Genomic DNA, 13,667 nt, shown 5'->3' with positions numbered 1-13,667 from the left:
GGAGTGTAGGGTAGGTTTGTTAGATTTATTTAGGTTATTTTTATTTTTATTTTAGTTTTATTCTAACTTTTTAAAAGAATAAAAATTAACTATAAAGAGTAAATTATAATAACATACCAACTAATTATTTAAAATTAATAAAATCTAAGAAAAAGTCAAACATCTATAAAGAGAAAATAATTAAATAATACTAGCTTATTTATAAAAACTTAATTTTAAAATAATATAGATTTTTGTAATCTTTCATTTCTTTTTAAACAATTGAAAAATAAAACTTACCTTAAAAAGTGATTCTATTTTTGTTGTTTTCAAATCTTTTAAAATAAACTTAATAAAAATAAGAGAAAAGTCAAAATATTTAATTTATATTTATAAAAATATTTCAGCTATAAAAATGGTGTAAAATTTTAAGTTCGGTCAAAAATACGTGTCTACAATGTCATTAACTTTTGTGGCATATTTATTCAAGTAAAACTTTGCGTCAACAATGTGTGATTCAGCTTCAGTGAATGGATTATCATCTACAATAATCCTTTTTGCAAATCCATCCTCATAATACATCAAACATTGGTGGTAGGTAGATGGGATTACTTTGTTCTTATGCACGCACGGCCTACCAAGCAAAATGTTATAAGAAGTCTTTGCATCAATTACATGTACTCACACACTTGACTGCAACTCTCTGATGGTGAGGTCTATTTTGACGGTCCCTATGGCCCTTTGTCCTCCTTGATTGAATCCTTGGATCATTAAGCGACTTTCAGTAAGATCTGTTGTTGATATCCCAAGTTCTTTCATTGTGCGAAATTCGAAGGATGTTAATTCCAGATCCTCCATCGACTAGGATTGTGTTCACCCTTTTCTCACGTGAAAAACCAACCATGAATAAAGGGTGATTATGATGTGTTTCACCAAACAGAAGATTATCATCAGAGAATGTGATTTTGGCCATACATGCATTATGACTTTGGAGCATATTTTGGTGATGGACATGATAGAGTTCCAACTTCAGGAGATGACTTTGGAGCATCTTTTGGCGATGGACATGATGTAGTTGCATATTTCGCTTCCTTCTCATCGACATTACAACATAGAGCCTTTGTGGCATCGCTTGTGAACTTGGTGTAAAACCAACTTGGCAAATATTTTTCTAATGTAATTGGTCGATGCAGCTCTTGGCAGTGGTGCACCTTTATTTCCTCCTTTAAATGCACAATCAAAGTTTTGGTTTTGGGTCTCCTTACTATCTTTTCCCTAATATGTTGCTTTGTTGAATCCTTATGCGAACTCACTTTTCGGTGTTTACGGTGAGTCACGAGAGTCCAGCCCCAATCATCAAGATCATTTGTTGGGTCTTCATATTTTCTTGTCGATCTTTCTCCTACGGGAGCCAAATCACTTAGTATAAGAAGAGACAACAAATTATTTACATCAATGGGCTCAAAGTCTCCAAACTTAATCATTTTTGTCTGATTAATGTTTGGAATGTCTTGCTCCCTATTTCCTTCAACAAAATTGAAGGTCATGACCAGATTGGGTAAGTCAGAAGCAACACTGACTTGATTTGAACTCAATTTCTCATCTTCAAGTTCAATCTTCCCTTCGCAAGCTAAGTCCATGATTTTATCCTTGAAGACAAAGCATTCCTCGATAGGGTGGCCAAACAACCGGTGGTATTTGCAGTATTTTGGATCATCACTCCTCCCTGCTTCATTTGGTCATTTCATCTCTGGTAACTCAAAAAGTTTCATCTCAAGGAGTTCATCAAAGATTGCGGAAATATCTGAGTCAAGAAACGAATAGTCCTTCCTCTACATTTCCTTCAAGGTCAGCTTTTTATATGACGTTCCTTCAAAAGAATTAATTATCTTTTGCTCTCTGCGTATTGTCTACCTTTGTGGTGAATATCACATGAGAAGCATTGACGTTCATGGATTCTTTGTTTTCCGTATTTGACAAATATTTCCCCACTTTCTTGAATTCTTGCCTTTTTTTACCTTTGCGGAGTTCGTGGACATGTGGTGTTTCAGTTCCAACCGACGACATGCTTAACTCCATATCATGAGTGTGAGTGGCCAATTCTTCAAAAGTTTTAGGCTTTATGCCTTGCAAAATATAGCGGAGACCCCAATGCATACCTTGCACATCTAAATGCCTGAAGCTTCACTAAGTCTATCTTTACAGTTCACACTTGCATGCCTCGATCGGTTGATGAAGTCAAAGACCGACTCTTCATTTCGCTGACATGTGTTTGTAAGTTCCATTATGCTTACAGTGTGTCTTGTGCTATAGAAGCGGTTGAGAAATTCTTGCTCCATTTGTTCCAAACTATCAATGGAACCAGACTCAAGTTCTGTGTACCAATTGAAAGCATTACCCTTAAGGGAGCAGACATATTGTTTGATGAGGTAATCATTGTATGTTCCAGCATTGTTGCAGGTTTCAATGAAGTATGTCATATGTTGCTTTGGGCTTCCCTTGCCATCGAACTTTTGAAATTTTAGAGGTTATCAACCTCTAAAATTTCAAGATATCAATCCTTGCAGTGTATAGCCTTGCATATGTCGAGGAGGATTTTGTAGCGACCTTGTACTTATCTTTAATGGTCCCCATGAGGAACTCCTTGATTTGGTTGATCGGGATCGTTCCTTCAGAGGAAACTTAGATCTCTTTAGCATGTTCCACTTGCTTTGTGGGCCGATCGACCGTCTCTTGTACATGCGGACGTTTTCCAGGTGCATGACTTGATTATTCATCCATCATGACCTCTACCGTATCAGTCAGCTTAACAATTCGAGCATCTTGATCTTGAACATACTTGGTCAAGCCTTCAATAGCTCTTGTCAAGCTCACAAGTTGTTCTTCTACAAATGAAGCGTTAGTCACCATCGCGTGCATTACCATAGTAGGTGATGGAGAATAGCGTTGATTTTCTCAAACATGACATACAAACATGTTATGTGGGGTAGATCTCGTGCTTAAGACATCATCATCGGCTGAAGCGAAGGGCTTTTTGTATGTAGAGAGGCTCAATTAGGCAAGAACCCTCTCGACCATTTTGGTGATGTCTTCTTTTGTGGCTTTTGCAGGAGACTTCAGACGTTTTAGAGAAAACCAAAGACAATAGAGGATTCGGACGACACTCGTGAGCCTTGTTGTCCCAGCAATTTAGCTTGGTTCCTTGTGATAGGTCTCATACTTCCCACAGTAACATCAAGGATGTTTTCCACAATGATGCAGAATTTGGATCCATCAGTTTTTGCAGATGTAGATGCAGATGCGAATCCAAATACGGATAAGGATGTAGATGCAGATTTCGATGCATATGCATATTTCGAGTTGATATTCTTGGAAGCCATCTCAGTGTTATGGAACTTTGATTGTCGAGGAGAAAAGATGAGAGGTAAAGATTGTCCCACTGGGCGTGCCAATTGTAAGCGTCTAAAGTTTAAATCCTAAAATACAGCAAACATGAAAGGCAAATAACAAGCAAACAACAGTATTTGTATTTGAATTAATGCGAAGGTTGCAATCTTTATATAATCTCTTTAAAAAGATATGTAATCCCCTGATTCTTCTCTTCACTTATGTTCTTGATTTGATGAAAAACTTGCGGCTCAACACGTGAAGCGAATACTTCTTTGTATGCGGAAGACTTGCAGATCACCACTGAAGAGCAAGGATTCTCAATGTATTTCAATGTGTATGTATATGTCTTTTCTGGTCTTATGAAGACCTCTTTATATAGGCTTGAGCTAGGATTTTAGGGGTATTTTGGTCTGAGCAATTTTGGCCCTTCGGCTTGAAGAACATGAGTTGAGCTCATCTTGTCAACTTAACGGACCGGCCCAAATGTAATTTGAACTTGATTTAAGTCATATAACTTTGACTTAAATATTAATTCGACTTTATTAACCATTAATTTGACTTGATCAACGTATCATGAATTTAAGACTTAATCCAAATTTAATATGAATTTATCAATAAAACTTCACTATCTACAATAATTCAAGAAATTGACCTCGAAATTCTTAGATGGCATATGAACAAGTTAATATCATATTTTCTTACCATGGATACCATAATTTACCTCTTTCATTTCTTTTTCTTCTTTTCGACATGTCCACTTATGTTCATTGCATTCAGAATAGAAAACAACGTGTATGGTTTCCAATTAATGAACAACTAACTAGAGCATAGAAAATGTGACTTGATAATATTTTTACGTAAAAAAATTAATGTATTACTCACTTGTTTAAGAAAAAAGTAGAAGAATCGGACTGAAAGTAAATTGTGACATCCCTAGTGAGTTTGTTTGATGCAACAATTGTTGGGTTAGGCCTATTCTTGATGCACATTTATTTAATATGCTTAATGAAAAAAAATCTAATATAAATTCATCATTAGCACTAATTCATAATGATGAAAACGAAAGTGTTTGACAATGTTTACAAAGCCATATATATTGTTGGTAGTTATTTCATAGTAATTGTTTTTGTAAAATTTATTTAGCATTTAATAGAACTTCATTAGATTAATTGATTTTTAATGTCATTTGATTGTTCCTCTCAATCAAATTTGGAAGAAGCCGTAAGTGGTTCCATGTTTCGCTATCATTTTTTTGTCAATTCCAAAAAAAGATTAGTTTTAATTCTTTTCTCATTCACTCTGTTTTTCTTGCATTTTTAGACATAATTAAGCAAATAGGTCAATAGTATAAAAAATTAAATATCTGGAGGCTGGAGTATGTTTTTCTTACATTCGGTCTAGTGAATTTTCAAACTATAATAGAAAGGAAAAGATTAATTTATACCATTAGAGAGAGCGTCTCTGGTATAAATTCATCCAAAACAAAAGGATAAAAAAAATTAATTCAATCACAAGGAAATTATCGATATATTTTCTGATAAATATCGCTAATGAAACCGATAAAATTGTCTCTGTGTAATCTCTTTTAACTTTTAACTTTGCACGCACAAGAGAAGAACGCATCTTTTGAACTGTAGACCTAAAACCACCACTTACTGCCATTGATGGCCCTGGTGGCCGGCGGACAGCCTCCACTGGAGGTTGCTCCGTCCACATCCACAATAAAACCCTCTCCTCTAACCACAAAGTTCTCAGAAGTATTAATACCAGATTACAACCCAATGCCAATTCAGAGGAAGACAGTGGTTTACCTACACGGTGAGCCACAAATCACTTGGAAGTCATCAGAAGTTCAACAGATGATCATACAAGAGAATTTACAATATGCAATTCTAGGAAAGTTCTCTTATGATAAGCCAGATTTACATGAATTACGTAAAGTAATCCCAGTACAGTGCGAGATCAAAGGGCCATGAAACATAGGACTATTAGAAAACAGACATGTTTTAATTGGAGGATTATGTGAAGATGATGTCGACCCCAACATACTATTTGAAGGTGCACAACCTGTACTGTCAGATGAGACCATTGAAGTGGAATCATTGGTTTGTTCAAGAAGAGGAGCCATCAATAGCAGTAGCATGGATTAGTTTACCAGACTTGCCGCCTAATTTCTTTGCTAGAGAAGCTGTCTTCTCACTAGCCTCTGCAATTGGAAAACCATTAACAGTAGATATGGCGACACAAAACAAGACTAGACCTAGTTGTGCAAAGGTTAAAGTGGAGGTAGATTTATTAGCACAACATCCACAGAGGATTAAAATTGCAGAAGAGGATGAAGTCACAGGAAAAGTAAATTCTAAATGGATCACAATCAAGTATGACTATTTGCCAAAATATTGCAGTCATTGTAAGCTACAGGGACATAGAGAAACTGAATGTCGTGCATTACACCCTGGAAAGGCAATTTAGAGAAAACCTTGAGGAAAATAAGGACAAACTGGGAACAACAGCAACTCAGACCAAAATACTAAGTAGTGGTAAAGTTGTTGGTAACACACAAAGAAAGCAGGAATGGATGCAGCGAAGAAATAAATATGCAAAAGATAAAAGGGGAAGGATAATAGAGATGTACAATGTCAAAAATAAAGTGGAAGCTGAAAAACTTACCGAAGGAGTCAGCACTAATAATGCCTTTGCAACTCTGCTAAACAATGACAAATTAGATGATACAAGGGATGCTACAAGTGCAACAAAGGGGACCAAGGAGACTGAAGAGAACAAGGACAGGGAAGAAGAACTTAGCAGCAACAAATCTGAAGAAGAAAGAGACATCAACAAGCAAATGGGAACAAGGCAATGGGTGGATATTAATTTTAAAAAAGACAAAGGGACAGAGGAGAATCAGATAACTTAACCACAAGTTAGTTCTAACAGTAAACATGATGTAGGCAGTGAAACACCTACAAATAACACAGGCACACAGGAGAAAAGCACATGTGAAATAAGTTCAAAGGAGAAAGTCATTCAGAAAAAGAAAATTCAAGGGGAAAATAAGACAGATGAGTTAGGGAACAGAGAGCAGACAACAAGTCAGAATCAGCTAGAATTAACAAAGCAACAGAACACATATGATGAAGAAAGGATAGAGGCAGTAGATACAACAGAACGGGACATTTTAGATCCTGACAAGGAAGAAATTGATGCTTCCTTGGCAGAAATAGAAATGCAAAACAACAACATTAGAAGTGAGAACATTGAGAAGGAAACATTGGAGAAGAATATAAAAGAGGTGGCTAAAGCAGGAGACATTTCACCAAGACACACCAAGGGCAATGGAGGAGAGTCATCTAAAAAACAGTGGAAAATCTCAAAAAGATACTTCACAAGCAACAAGACAACTACCAAAGAGGCAAGCTGCCTCCAAATACAGTCATTAATGACGAATAAGATCCTTCTATGGAATATTAGGTCAGTCAATACTCAACAAGCGTTTGAGAGACTGACTAATTTAAATAGAAGAAACAATTACTGGTTAATAGGTCTGATGGAACCTTTTCAAGATTCATCAGATTTGGAGAGATATAGAAGAAGATTGGGTCATGATACTGCTTTGGTAAATTGCTCTGGTCAAATATGGATATTCACAAAAGATGTACATGTAGTTGTTATAGAAGACTCTACACAACAAATGACATTAAAAGTGGTACATCAAAACATGGGAGTTGAGGCATTGGTCACTGTAGTGTATGCATCTTGTAATGCAATTAACAGGGAAGAGCTATGGAACTCAATACAACATATCTCTAGTCACTTTTCCTTACCATGGTTGGTAGGAGGTGATTTCAATGTAATACTTTCTCCTGAAGAAAAATGGGTGGGTCGCCGATCAATTATCAGGAAAATGAAGATTTTGCCAATTGTATTGCTACTAGTGGTCTATATGACCTGGGATACACTGGAAGCACTTACACATGGTGGAATGGAAGATCAGAGGATGCATGCATCTTCAAAAGGTTAGATAGAATTTTGGGAAATCAAAGATTAATGAACTTGTTTCCAACTATGAAGATCAAGCATCTTATTAAAAAAGGGTCAGATCACTCTCCATTAGTGTTGGAATGTTCACAGAATACTGAGGAAATTATCAAACCATTCAAGTTCTTAAACTTTTGGACTAAACATTCCTCTTTTGAAAAGCTAGTAGAGGAACATTGGAGACTTGATTTTTATGGTAACCCTTTTTACATGGTACAACAGAAATTGAAGAGGCTGAAACATGCTCTCAGATCTTGAAGTAAGGAAACATATGGTGATGTGTTTCAGCAAATTGCAACACTAGAGGATGTAATACAGGATCATGAAGTCAGATTTGAAAAATCTCCAACCTTACATAACAGAGAAGAGTTACATAAAGCTGAAGCAAAATTAAGCAGATACTTACATCTTGAAGAAGAGTACTGGAGACATAAATCAGGTCTGAAATGGTTTCAAGAGGGAGAAAATAATACCAAATTCTTTCATTCATTTGTAACGGGAAAAAGGAAAAAGTTGAAGCTAAATAGAATACAAAATACTCAAGGAGATTGGCTTACAGAGGAAAGAGACATAGCTGCTGAAGCCATAAGATACTTTCAGGAGCAATTTATAGAGGATCAATCTCAAAAAGATTTCTCTTTAGTAAATCATATTCCTAGTTTGGTAACAGAGGAGCAAAATCAAAAGCTGGAGGAATTGCCAACAGAAGAAGAGGTTAAAGCAACAGTATTTGGGTTAAATATAGAAAGTGCATGTGGTCCAGATGGGTTTACAGGTATTTTCTATTAGACATGCTGGAACATCATAAAAGAAGACATCATTAGAATGGTAAGGGCCTTCTTTGTAGGCCAAGAGGTTCCTAGATATATTACTCACACAAATTTGGTCTTAATACCAAAAAAGGACCAGGTGCATACCTATGCAGATGTAAGACCAATTAGCCTGAGTAACTTCAGTAATGAAATAATTTCTAGAGTTATACATGAGAGATTAAAGAATATTCTGCCTACTATCTTTTCTGGAAACCAGACAGGTTTTGTTAAAGGAAGAAATATAGTGGAAAATATTCTTTTGGCACAGGAGATTATAAGGGATATCAGGATGAGGACAAAAACAACAAATGTGGTAGTAAAACTAGATATGACCAAGGCATATGATAGGCTATCATGGGTATTCCTCAATTTAGTTCTGAGTCAATTTGGGTTCTCTGAAGGTTTAATTGACATGGTATATAGACTTCTGTCCAATAACTGGTACTCAATTTTGATAAATGGGCGGACTCATGGATTTTTCAAGTCATCTAGAGGAGTCAAGCAGGGAGATCCATTATCACCGGCTCTTTTTATAATTGCAGCAGAAGCACTAACGAGGGGTTTAAATGCACTATGGGAAAATGAAGAATTCAAAGGATATGGTCTACCCAAATGGAGCCCAAATATTAACCATCTTTCTTATGCAGATGATACAATTTTTTTGTATCGGCCGACAAGAAATCAATGAAGATGATGATTAGGGTACTAAGAAGATATGAAAACTCTTCAGGTCAGCTAATTAATTTGGAGAAGAGTGCATTTTATGTACATGAAAAGGTGAATTCAAGACTGATAGGAAGCATCAAAAGACTAACCAACATAAAACATGGAGCTTTCCCTTTCACATACTTGGGATGTCCTCAGGGCCGTCTTAACCCCTAGGCCACTAAAGCCATCGCTTGGGGCCCCATATTTTTTGGGGGCCCCATTTTTAAAAAACAATTACTTGTATATATTATTTTTTTTTAAATAAATTATATGTACTATGAGTGCTATGATTTCTACTAAAGAAATTGCATATGACATGAATATACATATAATTTTCGTAAGAAACAATTTGATGAAAATATGGATAACGAAATCACTAAGTCCCTCGAAGAATCTTTAGAGTTGATTACGTTATATATGTATAGAAGATCAAACTATTTTTTTACTTTAAAATAGATTTGAACCAATTGAAGCATATAAAAATATTTTTGATTTCTTATTTAGTGGTAAAATATTGAGATTACTAGATGATGAAATTTTTTAAAAAAAATTGTCTTAACCTTGAACTTTCTTTAACACATACTAGTTATTCTGAATTGATGGTTTAGATTTATTTTTTGAAGTAAAAGTGTTAAAGATAAACAATACAAGTAGAAGATAATGATGTAATGAAAATACTCAATCAAATAAAAGATTTGATTCTTTTCCAAATACACATATTGTGTTAACAGTTCATAACCATTGCCTCAACCAAAATTTTCTCCGTTCGAAATTAAAATTGATTAAATTTTCTTTAAGATCAACAATGTCTCAAGATAGATTGAATGAATTAGCTATATTATCATTTGAAAAGGAATTATTAAAATAAATTGATTATAAAACAATACTTAATAACTTTGCATCTGAAATAGCTAGAAAAGTATATTTTAAATAAAACTACATATGATGAAAAAAAAATTTAGGGCCCCTCTCTTAAGTTTCGCTTTAGGCCCCCAATGTTGTTGAGTCGGCCCTGGATGTCCTATATTCTATGGAAGAAATAAGACTTCCCACTATGATTCAGTGATTAAAAAGGTGGGAAAAAGAATACAGGTATGGCAAGGAAAAATGTTATCATTTGGTGGAAGAGCTGTTCTAATTTCACCTGTGTTGCAGAGTATTCCTATACATTTATTGTCTGCTTTATCTCCTCCAAAAGGGGTGATAAGACAGATACATATGATGCTCAATAGATTTTTCTAGAAAAACACTACAGACAGTAAAAGGAAGCACTGGATAAGTTGGTATAAATTATGTCTACCTAAGGAGGAAGGAGGAGTTGGTTTTAGATCTCTTGCTGATATATCTAAAGCACTATTTTGCAGATTATGGTTGATTTTCAGAACAAAGACTACACTTTGGAGCTCTTACATGGGTAATAAATACTGTAAAAAGTTACATCCAGTAATTGCTCAGAGTAAGGGAGCATCCGCCACATGGAGAACAATGATCAAGATTAGAGAGTTGGTAGAACATCATATATGGTGGAAAATTAAAGGGGGAGACTCAAGTTTTTGGTTCGATAACTCAAGGAGCGCTATATTACTTCAGTCATGAAACCAGTCAAGAGGAAGAGATAGAGGTCAAGGAATTTGCAGATCAACTGGGTTGGAAAGTAGACAAACTAAGAAAGTGGTTATCAGAAGATATTGTACAACACATATTGAAAACAATCCTAAGTCCAATTTTTGATGGTATACTGGACAGAACATGGTGGATGCTGAAACAGAGGAAAGAGAGGCAAAGTAGATTTCTTAACATGTGGGAAAAGAGACTTCCATTAAAAATATCTTTCTTTATTTGGAGAGTTTGGAAATATAGAATACCCAGTGATGATATATTGATGAGAATGGGGTGACATGTCATCAAGATGTTGGTGCTGTGATAATCCAACACAAGAAACTGTGGAACATCTTTTTTTTAACCTCTCCAATAGCTTATAAGCTATGGAGGATATGTTTGCTCATTTTGCCGGTCTAAGATTAGAAGGACAAAACCTAAATCAAGTGCTAATAACATGGTGGACAGCACACGCAGGTCACAAACTTCAACAAATTATGAAGATTATGCCTGCAATTATACTTTGGGAAATATGGAAAAGAAGAAATATCATCAGACATGGGGAAACATGACATATAATAAACTTTTCTATCAGGTTACCCTCAATGTATGGCAATTTGCAAGATCAAGTTTTCCAAGTCTGAAACAATTTCCCACCAACTGGTCAGATATGGTAAAATTCTTAGAGAATTACAAGCCAAGGATATACTACAAAAAGATCATATGGATGCCCCCAAATTCAAATACTATAAAATGCAACACAGATGGAGCAAGTAAGGGCAATCCAGGCAAGAGCTCTCATGCTTATTGCCTAAGGGATCGGGAAGAAAATTTAATCTATGCACAAGCAGAGGAGATACCAGATACAACTAACGTGGAAGCAGAAGCAGTGACAATAAAGGAAACAATATATCACCGTACAAGAAGGGGATTTTCGAGAGTAACAATAGAAACCGATTCATTGCTATTGAAAAACATACTACAAGGAAATTGAGAGATACCATGAAACATTAGAATTATAGTGGAAGAGACTCTATCACTGATGCAATATTCTACGATTAATATTGAACGCATTTATAGGGAAGGGAATATATTAGCCGACTACTTAGCTAATTATGCATTTGAAGTGACAGGGAGACAACAATTTAATACATACAGCGAGCTACCATTGCAGGGGAGGAAAATCCTCAACTTGGACAAACACTCGGTACCGAATGTAAGAATCAAGAACAAGGCAATCAGGTGAACAACACACAAATAATTGATGATCAGGAGTAGATACATTACTAGAAGACAGTAAAGAGTTCACAGGCACGGCAAACGAAGCCAGAGCACACAAGTCACAACTACGCTGCTCATGGAAAACAAAGCCAGAGCACAACAACTACACTACTAACACAGGTTACAAATCTAAAACAAGATAAGTGTAAGGCGAAAAACAAGGGTATGAGGACAAGATTCAAAGAAGATAACTCTGTCATAGATGAAACCATACAACAACAAGTGACTACCTGGAAAATCGACAAACAAAAATGAAAACAATTGAGAAATGCAGATTGAGGAATTGAAAGGAAAGGAAAAAGGTGAACTTACTGGTTAAATCCGCAGAAGCTCACGATCTGCTTTGAGAGAGACATGACTTTCCTAATTTCAAATGGTAATTTTTGTGGCTTTGTTTTTTATTTTAGCTTTAGTTTGTCTTTTACTTAGCTTTTGGGTCCACCACTATTGGGTTGGGCAAATCTCTCCTCTTTTTCACTTAATCTATAAAATGGCCCATGGCCAATATTTAAATTTTTTAAAAAAATATCGCTAATGAAAGGAAAGTTAATGATCAAAACTCATAATGGACAATCCCACCAGATTCTTGCACACATAAATAACTTACAAATATTAGAGTACTACATTCTCATAATTTTGCATGATTCATAAAATTATCTGACTCGTTAGATTGTTAACAAAAGCAAGAAAAACATAGATAAGAAATCAAGCGAATTAAGGTTCCCTACGGATTCAGTTATAAAATCAAAAGTTAAAATTATATTCATGAAAACCACATTATATAAACATCAAGGAATAAAATAAAATAAAAAGAGAGAAAAGATCGGCATGGTAAAATAGAAATAATGAATATGAATATTTATATATTTTTATATAACCACCTTTAACAATATAATAAGAAGGATCACAAATAAGAGCGGTAAGGAAAAGTTTGGGGACTTTGACTATGCGAATGAGAAAAAAACACTCACTTTACTCTTCATGTTATAGAAGATGCAAAAGAATATGAAAAGACAAAAATAATAATAGAACGGGTGAAATCTTAAAGATTAAAAAGTAAAAATAAGATATAAAATGAATTTTATAATTAAATTTCAGATAACCTATACAATTCTTACACTCTTTTCGTTCAAAGTAGTTAAAACTATCCATATGATAACAACGTAAAAAACAAAAACCTTTTGGGTCAAAAATAAATTGGTCATATAGCTTTAGGGTTATTTCGTAATTCAACTTTTAACTTGAGAGATTCCCACGTAAAATATAGTATGATATGATATGATGATATATGTAAATTTTACACTAAAATTGTTGATCACCCTGTATTCCTATGATACTTAGAACAAGAACATTGAAGAACTTGATAAGAAACAACAAAGTTTAAAGAGTATTTTCAAAACTAGAAAAATTAAAACTAGTAGAGAAAATTGAATCAGAACAGATTAGAAATAATATACAAAATATTTTTTTCAAAGAAGAAAATCGAGCCCACTGAATGCAGAGTGTTCCCTTAAGAAAATCATTCCCCTCAAGTACCCGAGGTTAATGGAATATATCCTCCCAGGATAGAACGATCTTACTCACCGGTGTATCGGTACCTAAAACCACGGTGTCAGCGAATCACTCAACGGCAGTAAAGTACACTTTGAATACTAGATTTAGTAGTAGTAGAAGAAGTCCAGAAAACTTAGTTCTACTAAAATGAGAGGAAATCCCTCAATTTATAGAAAACAAAGCGTACTGTGAAAAGGTTCTTATTGTGCCTTACCGAAAAGGTCACAAACCTTTGGAAAAGTCACAATATTTCGGAAAGGTCACAACCTTTCATAAAAGTCACAACTTTTCATAAAAGTCACAACT

At 34.9% G+C, this 13,667-nt stretch overlaps 1 long non-coding RNA gene across 2 annotated transcripts; it reads right to left on the bottom strand.

The window, feature by feature from the left end:
• Nucleotides 1–5,121: 5,121 nt before the first annotated feature.
• Nucleotides 5,122–12,211, bottom strand: LOC107063493 (uncharacterized). Of its 2 annotated transcripts, XR_001475368.1 has the most exons (3): nt 12,120–12,211; nt 6,040–6,185; nt 5,122–5,575 (listed from the first exon to the last, which is right to left on the bottom strand). It is a non-coding gene; the product is annotated as an uncharacterized lncRNA (long non-coding RNA). The 2 variants fall into 2 exon arrangements; XR_001475367.1 differs by lacking the exon at nt 6,040–6,185 and having other exon boundaries at nt 12,120–12,210.
• Nucleotides 12,212–13,667: the final 1,456 nt, after the last annotated feature.

This window comes from Solanum tuberosum, unplaced genomic scaffold, assembly GCF_000226075.1.
Source record: "Solanum tuberosum cultivar DM 1-3 516 R44 unplaced genomic scaffold, SolTub_3.0 scf00366, whole genome shotgun sequence".
Classification (NCBI taxonomy): Eukaryota; Viridiplantae; Streptophyta; class Magnoliopsida; order Solanales; family Solanaceae; genus Solanum; species Solanum tuberosum.
The sequence above is the reverse complement of the archived record's forward strand: the minus strand, read 5'-3'. Positions and strand labels throughout refer to the sequence as shown.